The sequence below is a fragment of the Phyllobates terribilis genome, unplaced genomic scaffold, assembly GCF_046119375.1.
Source record: "Phyllobates terribilis strain yellow unplaced genomic scaffold, ASM4611937v1 Scaffold_1147__1_contigs__length_390069, whole genome shotgun sequence".
Lineage (NCBI taxonomy): Eukaryota > Metazoa > Chordata > Amphibia > Anura > Dendrobatidae > Phyllobates > Phyllobates terribilis.
In genome coordinates this window covers 187,623-198,329 of record NW_027363907.1, presented here as the reverse complement: position 1 = coordinate 198,329, position 10,707 = coordinate 187,623, and positions in this window count along the sequence as shown.

Here is a 10,707-nt window from a genome sequence, read left to right as displayed (position 1 = left end):
TCACTGCCGCAGCCCCTGTCTCCACCCTGAAACACGGAGTCATCATTGACATCAGTTTCAGGGGTAGGGTTATTCCCTGCTGTACGGAGCATGTGACGGTTGTCCATTCTGACTCTGTATGAGCTTCCTTGTCACTGTGTAGTACTTTCAATGCACACAGTGTGCTCCCTCGCTAGCCCTAATGGGAAGAGACTAGCCGACAAGAGTGCACTTGGTGTGCATTGTAAGGTGAGGGGACATGCAGAGTACAGCAGGGACTGCCCACCCCCTGAAGCGGATGTTGCTGACTCTTCATTTCAGGGTGGAGATCAACTGTTAAAGGGAGTTTTTATTTAAAATTTTAGATATTCTATTAGAATCTTACTACATAAAGATCTTAATGTTGAGGTGAGTCCGAGAAAAGAATCAGCTGACGGTGGAGTCATGTTGTAGATGATAAAAGGGAGTGTTTTCCTATTGAATTTTTAAACGGCTTAACCCTGTCAGCCATGCCAAGTTGTTGCCTTATCCTTAAAGGGATCGAGCCACCATAAAGAATACAGTTAACCAACCAGAAAAGGTGGAAATAATTTTATTTAGTGATTCAAAATTATGCTTCATTCAAAAGATACCAAACTTTTTTATTTTTTTGAATTCTGCTTTCTGGCGCCCCCTGGTGGTGTTCCATTCCGTTTTGGTAGTGGGTGATCAGCTGGTCGCGTTTGCACAGTGCCTGTCATAAGAGCCCCCCCAAGTCCACACCCGCAGTGTGCACAATGTATTCTGTCACAAGTCTGACAGTCTGCTGTAAGCACAGTGTCTGTGATTCACCCCCCTCCCCCTGCACTCACAGCTCCCCTCCCGGTGAGATGGTTCTGGAGGGGTGAATCACACACTGTGCTTACAGCAGACTGTCAGACTTGTGACAGAATACATTGTGCACACTGCGGGTGTGGACTTGGGGGGGCTCTTATGACAGGCACTGTGCAAACGCGACCAGCTGATCACCCACTACCAGGACATATTGGAATAAAGTCAGGGGGCACCAGAGAGCAGAATTCAAAAAAATGAAAGCTTGGTATCTTTTGAATGGGGCATAATTTTGAATCACTATAAATTACAAAACAATTTATTTCTACCTTTTCTGGTTGGTTAACCAGTATTCTTTATGGTGGCAGAACCCCTTTACCCCCGAGGGTGGTTTGCACAATAATGACTAGGCAAATTTTTACAATTCTGACCACTGTCACTTTATGAGGTAATTACTCAAACGCTTCAACGGATCCCCCTGATTCTGAGAATGTTTATTTTTTTCGTGACATATTGTACTTCATCATAGTGGTAAAATTCCTTCGATATCACTTGCGTTTATTTGTGAAAAGCTCGGAAAATTTTGCAATTTTCAAAATTAATTTTTATGCCGTTACATCAGAGAGATGTCACACAAAATAGTTAATAAATAACATTGCCCACATGTCTACTTTACATCAGCACAATTTTGGAACCAACATTTTTTTTATTTTTTATTAGGGAGCTATAAGGGTTAAAAGTTGACCAGCGATTTCTAATTTTTAAAACAAAATTTGCAAAACCATTTTTTTTTTTAAGGGACCACATCACATTTGAAGCGACTATAAGGGGCTTTTATGACAGAAAATACCCAAAAATGACATAATTCTAAAAACTGCACCCCTCAAGATTCTCAAAACCACATTCAAGAAGTTTATTAACCCTTCAGGTGCTTCACAGGAATTTTTGGAATGGGGAAGAAAAAAATGAATATTTACCAGTACGTCCATCATAACAGCACGACATGAGTTAAGTCCTCTGTTCCTCTAGGGACAGGAAACACATGAGAGGTTAAAAGCCCCCCCCCCCATCACACCCTCAGTGTTTTTTCTGTCCCTAGCAGGAGAGGACACTATGGAGAGGTTCTCCGAAGATAGAAGTTAGGTGAGAGCCAGGGGGATTGGGGGGGTCTGAGAACTCTCCCCTTCCTTCGGTCCAGAGGCTCCATGCTGATACCCCTTTGCGGGGTCCCTCAGCCAGAAGACCGCCGCTTGCCGCTGTATCCCCCGGACAAGCTGAGCGTTGCGCTATCCCACCGGCTGAAAGGCCGGCGTGCGCTCCACGGAGGAGCGCGGTGTATGGCTTCCGGCGGGAGGCGGAGTCATCAGGGCAAACATCCGCTTTGGAGCCGGCGTGCGTTCCAGGGTGGAGCGCACGCCGAGCGCGGTGCGAGACTTCTGGCCAGGAGGCGGAGTCAGAAGAGCGGACATCCGCTTTGGCCGGCGTGCGTTCCAGGGTGGAGCGCACGCCGGTTCTCCTTCCGGCATTGAGAAGAGGGGCTTCGGCACCCAGAACGCACAGGTGCCCGGAGGCAGTGGTGAGCCTCCAGGGCATTAAGAATAGCGATTATCATTGGGGGCGTGGCTACCACCTGGATCAGGTAAGACCCTATAAAAGGGTACACCTCAGCCACACACACACTGACACCATGGAAGCTAATCCTTCACGGTCAGAAGCCCCTTCAGAGTCCCTGGGCAGTGTGAGTACAGCCTTAGGCCCTTCTCTGGATAAATCAGAGTATTCTAGGACAGATTTTTATAGTAAATCTCCGGTGTCCTTTTATATTTTTTTATGGATTAGGAGAGGGGAACCCAGAGGTCTGGATCTTCTTCCAAAAAATCAAGACGATGTGTAGACTGTAACACGAAGCTTCAGGACTCGTATAAAAAGTGGCTGTGTAAAAAATGTATAGCCGAGGTCCTAAAGGAAGAAAAAACTTCCTTTTTGACGGATATAAGATCTATGATACGTGAGGAGGTCCAGAGTACAGTCTCGAGCCTCATGCCTTCCCGTACACAGCCGTCACACCAAATAGTTCAACCCTCTCCTCGCCAGAAAAGACCTTGGTGGGAGGTGGAAGATGTGTCTGAGGAAGGAGAATATTCAGATTCCGCATCAGAGCAGTCTAGAAGAGGATGAGGATCGCTTCTCTGTTACCCTCACGAGCGAAAGAAATATGTCTTCTCTACGCAACATACGGATGAACTATTAAAGTCCGTCAGGCGTACTATGAACTTGGAGGACACTCAGGTCTCCCATTCCAAACAGGATGAAATGTTCGCAGGTCTGAGAACTCAGAGAAATAGAGTATTCCCTGTAAATGAGCATTTAAAATCAATGATTATGGAGGAATGGGAAGAAGTGGAGAAAAGACTCATTGTGCCAAGAGACTTTAAATCCCGTCTTCCTTTCAATCCGGAGGACATCAAACTTTGGGAGGAAATCCCTAAAGTAGATGTCCCAATAGCGAAAGTGGCTAAGAAAACATCCATCCCCTTTGAGGATTCGTCTTGCCTCAAGGACGCAATGGATAGGAAGGCAGAGAGCATGCTCAAGAGGAGTTGGGAGGCCTCAGCAGCCATAATTAAGTCAAATATCGCTGCCACTTCAGTGGCAAGATCCATGTGCCTTTTGGTTGGACGAGCTGTCAGATCAAATTAGGTCGGACTCCCCTGTAGAGATGCTATCAGACTCTCTTCCCATGTTAAAGCTGGCAACGCAATTCATGGCTGATGCCTCGGCCGAATCGGTCAGATTCGCAGCTAGATGTAGCGTATTATCTAATACAGCTAGATGGGCGATATGGCTAAACATGTGGTCGGGGGATAGCCACTCAAAGAATAAACTGTGCTCAATTCCCTTTTCGGGTGCTTGGGTCTTTGGTCCAGTGTTGGACGAGATCCTAGAAAGAGCATCAGACAAGAAAAAAGCATTTCCCGAGGATAGGGTTAAAAGATACCGGCCCTTTCGTGGACCCCGTCGATCCCCTAAACGTGATTACAGGGGTAAGGGTAAGACGGGGAGATGGTCTTACAGGAAGGGAGGAAAGGACAGAGCAGATCAGGTTGCCTCTGGAGCCCCAGCTAGACCATGACGCCATTGGAGTAGAGGGCAGGCTTCTTTTCTTTTAGGACAAGTGGGTGTCCATTACAAAAAATCAATGGATCCTACGTTCCTTAGGGGAAGGTTTCAAAATAGACTTCTCCCATGCCCTCCCTCGTCGTTTCCAAATCACTCGTCCTCGCTCCCCCGTAGATCTCAAAAGTCTATGGCAGGATATATTAGTCCTTCAATCCCTACACGTGGTGAAACAGGTCCCCCCCTTCAGAGCAGGGTTTAGGCCATTATTCCTCCCTCTTCTCGGTATTAAAACCCTCGGGCAAACGCCGTACGGTTATAAACCTCAAGCCCTTAATCCAGTGGGTGGAATACAAAAGGTTCAAAATGGAAACTATAAAAACCAGCATTCCATTGATAGAGAAGGGATCGGTAATGTGCACCCTAGACCTCAAGGATGCATATTATCATGTTCCAATTCACTCAAATCACCAGCAATACCTAAGGTTCGCTCTAGAGCAGGAGGACACAGTACACCACTTTAAATTCACTTGCCTAACCTTCGGTCTGTCCTCGGCCCCCCGAATATTCACAAAGGTTATGACAGAAGTAGCGGCCTTCTTAAGAACACAAGGGGTTATAATCATCCCTTACCTGGACGATATATTGTTGGTGGCTGAGTCAGTCTCTTCTTCTCGGTCAACAAGAGCATACGATCAAAACCCTGGAATATTTGGGGTGGAACATCAATTGGGAAAAATCAAGCCTCCATCCAAGTACTACAAAAGTATTTCTAGGGGTACTCTTAGATTCCAGTCTTCAAAAGTCCTCCTTGCCCCAGGAGAAAAGAAAAAATAAAACTGGAAATTTACAACTTCGAGAAACTGAAGACCACCTCAATCAGATACGCCATGCGGATGTTGGGACTGATGACCTCAATCATTCAGAGCGTGAAATGGGCACAGGCCCGTTCACGGCCGTTACAGAAGTCGATCCTGTCAGTTTGGAACAGACGACCATCGGGGTTGGACAAGAAAATGAGACTGTCAAGAGAGCTAAAAAACTCCCTTTCCTGGTGGACAGACCCTTCAAACTTAGAAAATGCAGTAGACTGGATCCTTCTTCCTTCAATCCAGATCCATACGGAGCAAGCATAGGAAACGGATATCTACAAGGGATGTGGCCCAAAGAGATACAACACAGGTCGTCAAATTTCAGGGAGCTAAAGGCGTTCTGGGACACTCTTCAAAGATGTCAGCATTTGATCAGAGGAAATCATGTAAAAAATTTCTCAGACAACAGCACCACCATCGCTTTTCTTCGTCGACAAGGAGGTCCAAGAGGGAAAAGGTTACAATCCTTGGCGTCAAGAATTTTCTACTGGGCGGAGAGAAATGTCCTTTCAATATCGGCTATTCATCTAAGGGGGTCCGAAAATGTGGTAGCAGACTTTCTCAGCAGAGCAAAAGTTGGTCCCTCAGAGTGGGAGCTGAATCCGGATGTGTTTCATCAAATCATTCAACGATGGGGCACCCCGTTCATAGACCTGTTCGCAACAAGAAAAAACAGGAAGCTGCAGCCCTTTTTTTCCTTGGACCCAGCCGACAGCCCAGAAGGAATAGATGCCCTTTCTCAATCATGGGGGACAAAACTGGTGTACGCCTTTCCTCCAGTCCCTCTCATCTCAAGAGTACTAAGGAAAATCCAACAGGAGAGGGGAGCTCTTATTCTGATAGCGCCCTACTGGCCCAAAAAGAGCTGGTTCCCTCTGCTACACCGGATGGCGGTGGATCTCCCATTCAGACTCCCAGCCAGGAGAGATCTTCTATTGCAGGGTCCCTTGTTACATCCGAACATCCAATTCCTCCAATTGACAGCTTGGAACCTGAGAGGCGGATCCTAGCCTCTAGGGGCCTTTCCCATCGGGTAATTACAACTCTACAAGCCTGTAGGAAACCAGTAACGTCAGCCATCTATACTAGGATTTGGAAACAGTTCTGTAGCTTTGCAGGTCAGTCTGTGGGAAATTCGTCTCACCCCAATATTCCAACGATATTGGATTTCCTCCAAGAGGGGTTTGATAAGGGTCTGAGGCCAAATACGTTAAAAGTTCATATCTCGGCCCTAAGTGCTTTTTTGGACTACTTCTTAATAGACGACCCATGGATATGAAGGTTCATAAAAGCAACTTCTCATTTAAAACCCACGATAAGGAGTCTAGTACCGCCGTGGGATCTGAACCTGGTGTTGAGGGCTTTATGTAAGTCTCCCTTTGAACCCCTAGAAGAAACATCAGTAGACCTGCTTTCTATGAAATCAGCCTTTCTTGTGGCAGTTACTACAGCGAAATGGGTAGGCGAGATCCAGGCCCTCTCAGTTCTGGACCCATACCTTAAGATTGTGGAGGACAGATTGGTTCTTAAACTGGATCCCTCCTTTCACCCTAAGGTGGTGTCCAGTTCAAACCTGAATCAAGAGATAATACTGCCGTCTTTCTGCCAGTCCTCCAAAAATAAAGGAAAAATCCTTCCATACCTTGGACGTCAGGAGGGCAATTGTTCGGTATATAGAAATCACAGCCCCCTGGAGGAGAGACTCAAACCTTTTTCTGCAATTTTCGGGTGTGAATAAGGGCAAGAAAGCTTCTAAGCCGACTCTAGCAAGGTGGTTGACAAGGACTATCGCCCTCGCATATGAATCTGAGGGGAAGGATCCACCAATTTCCCTTAAAGCTCATTCTACTCGGGCAATCTCCGCTTCTTGGGCAGAGAAAGCTGGAGCGTCAGTGGGCCAAATTTGCCAGGCAGCAACCTGGTCCAATATATCCACATTTAGTAAACATTATAAATTGGATGTATTGTCCAGTCAACAATTAGCCTATGGCCGTAAAGTCCTTCAGGCAGTAGTCCCGCCCTAAATGTTCCATTTCTTTTGATTTGGTATGTCTCCTGTCGTGCCGTTATGATGGACTCCTGGAAGCGTAATTAACGGTAGGAATAATTCCTATTTTTAACTTTTTTTCACAAAAATGTTACTTTAGACCCAATTTTTTTTTATATTTTTGCAGGGGTAACAGGAAAAAATGGCCCACAAAATTTGTTATGCAATTTCCCCTGAGCACGCAGATACCCCATACGTGGGGAAAAAAACACTGGGCGCACGGCAGGCTTCAGAAGGGAAGGAGCGCCATTTGACTTTTTGAATCTAAAATTTGCTTGAATAATTAGCGGACGCCATGTTGCGTTTACAGAGCCTCTGATGTGCCTAAACAAGGGACACCATTTTGGAAATTAGACCCCTCAGGGAACTTATCTAGATGTGTGGTGAGCACTTTGAACCCCCAGGTGCTTCACAGAAGTTTATAACCTGGAGCCGTGAAAATAAAATTTTTACATTTTTCCCACAAAAAATGTTTTCAGCCCCCAGTTTTGCATTTTCATAAGGGTAACAGGAGAAATTGCACCATGTAACTTGTTGTGAAATCTCTCCTGAGTAAGCTGATACCCCATATGTGGGGGAAAACCACTGCTTGGGCGTACGGCAGGCTTCAGAAGGGAAGAATAATTAGCGGATGTTCCCCTGATGTGCTTGAACAGTGGAAAAACCCCACAAGTGACAACATTTTAGAAACTAGGTCCCTCAGAGAACTTATCTAGATGTGTGGTGAGCACCCTGAACCCCCAGGTGCTTCATAGAAGTTTATAACATGGAGCCATAAAATTAAAAAAAATCAAACTTTTTCCACAGAAATGATCTTTTAGGTCCAACTTTTTTATTTTCACAAGGGTAAGAGGAGAAAATTGAACCTAAGAACTGTTGTGCAATTTGTCCTGAGTATGCCAATACCCCATATGTGGGGAAAATACACTGTTTGGGCGCATGTCAGGGTTCAGAAGGGAAGGAGCACTGTGACTTTATGAATGCAAAATTGGCTGGAATCAAGAACGAATGCCATGTCGTATTTCGGGAGCCCCTGATGTGCCTAAATAGTGGAAAACCCCCACAATTGACTCCATTTTGGAAACTACACCCCTCAAGGATTTTATCAAGGGGTAAAGTGAACATTTTGAACCCAGAGGTACAACAGAATTTGATAACATTAGGCCATTCAATTGAATAAGTTGTCATTAGTCTTGAGCGCAAGTGCTCAGTACTTGAGTTTGCATTGGGTACTCAGGTATGCACCATGTATCGCGGGTGCTCGAGTGACATGCTCGAGTCCCCGCCCTGCATGTTTTACGGTTGTTAGACACCCCCCAAAAAAAAGATACGGGTATCGCTCGTGCATGGCAGGTGATCCCAGCAACATTTTTTTTTGGGCCGTGAAGCATATGGGGCAGAGACTCGAGCATGTCACTTGAGCACCCGTGATACTCAGTGCATAACCGAGCACCCAATGCAAATTCAAGTAGCGAGCACTTGTGCTCAACACTGGTCTCCATATCGTCATCATTTTTTTTTTTTTTGCCCGACCCTAACCCTAAAGTTTATTTTTTACGCCATTCCTTGTGTGGTCTAAGCGATTAGATGACTTTATTCTTCGGGTTGGTGCGATTACAGTACAGCGATACCAGATACATAACAAGTTTTTATGATTGACAGCTGTCACACACTAAAAGACGCTTTTTTTGCAGAGACTATTTTTTGCATCGCCCTATTTTGAGAGCTATAATTTTTCCATATTTTGGCCGACAGTCATGTGACGGCTTGTTTTTTGTGGGACAAGTTGACCTTTTTATTGGTACCATTTTCGGGCACGTGACATTTTTTGATCGCTTTCTATTCTGATTTTTGGAAGGCACAATAAACAAACCAGCAAATCCGGAATTGATTTTTTGTTTCTTTTATGCTGTTCAGCGTGTGGTAAAATTGATAAGGTAGCTTTGTTCTTCGGGTCAGTGTGTTTACAGCGGTACCGAATTTATATATTTTTTTTTATGTTTTGACGCTTTTACTCAACAAACTATTTTGTAGAAAAAATATTTTTTTTGCATCGCTTTATTCTGAGAGCTATAACTTTTTTTTTTTTTCCCGGATGATGGAGCTGTAAGGCGGCTTGTTTTTTGCGGGACAAGATGACTTTTTCAGCGGTACCATTTTTATTTACATTCGTCATTTTTATTGCGTGTTGTTCCATTTAAATTAGATAAAGCATTTGCTTGTTGTTTTTTTTTTTTTTTTTTACAGTGTTCACTAAAGGGGTTAACTAGCCAGTTTTATAGGTGAGGTCGTTCCGGACGCGGCGATACCAAATGTGTGCATTTATTTATTTATTTTTTCTTTTTCATAATTATTGATGGGTACATTATATTGTTTTTTGTTTTTTATATTTTTACAATTTATTTTTTTTACTTTTACATTTTGTCCCACTATGGGACGTTCACTTTTTGTAGCCTGATCGGCTGTACAACATAGAGAGCAGGAGCAGCTCCCTGTGTTATGCAGCCTGTCAGCACTGCACAGGGAGAAGTTGTTTTTGTTATGCACTGCGCATGACCAAAGCAACATCCTGCCTCCTGGAGACCCGAATGTTGTCATGACTACATCAGGTCGTCATGACGACATCCGGGACTGGACTTGGACACTGGGAGAGGGGGTGAGTATCGGCGCTTAACTCCGCAATGCTGTGATCGACTTCGATCGCAGCATTGCGGGGGTTAATGTGCCGGGAGCGGTGCGGGTGCGATTGTATCACGCGTAATAGTACTGATTACAGTCTCAACCCCAGAAAACATGCTTTTAATTCTTGTTTCTGCTAAACTGTTTGTTTAGTTTTGAGTAAGGGGCTTATTGTTTTCATGCAATTTTATGGAAAGCAACTGAGACATGGCCTATTTCAGTACTACAGTTTGTATCTAATATCCAATACTCATTTTAAGCCATCACACAACAGATCTACCATATTCTTAGTGAGCTTGCAATTCATGTCTAGAAGAACATCCAGAAAGACAAAATGGTGTAAGTTTATGGCTCTTGCTCTCCTGTAAATTCACAGGGCAGGGTTAAATCTCCTGCTCATGCAATCTAGCAGGGCCGTGTTGGGTCTTCATCTGTCAGACTCTGCCTGGGATCCAGGGGAGAAGACGGGAGCAGTTTATTACTGCTTCAGTCTTCTATTTCACTGACTAAATCGCATTGTGTGATGGGATTGCTGATGCTTCTGTAGGACCCGGCAATCACATGATCATGAGGTGTCTCAAGCATAGCAAAGCTCCTGGATCCTAGCAGACTTTGATGGCTCTGCCAGTGACATTTGTCATTGTAGTGTGCTATTTTATCTTGTAAATGGGGCTCCTATAAATGCCCCAGTTACAATGTAAGAAAATCAATAGTAATAAAAAACTGAGGATATTTTTCATATCTTTAATTATTGTTTAGGGGAACAAATTGTCTAGTGTTTATGTACACTACTCAAAAAAATAAAGGGAACACTCAAATAACACATCCTAGATCTGAATGAATGAAATATTCTCATTGAATACTTTGTTCTGTACAAAGTTGAATGTGATGACAACAAAATCACACAAAAATCATCAATGTAAATCAAATTTATTAACCAATGGAGGCCTGGATTTGGAGTCACCCTCAAAATTAAAGTGGAAAAACACACTACAGGCTGATCCAACTTTGATGTAATGTCCTTAAAACAAGTCAAAATGAGGCTCAGTATTGTGTGCGGCCTCCACGTGCCTGTATGACCTCCCTACAACGCCTGGGCATGATCCTGATGAGGTTGCGGATGGTCTTCTGTGGGATCTCTTCCCAGACCTGGATTAACCCCTTCGCAACCTTGGGTTTGTCGTTTTTACTTTTTCGTTTTTT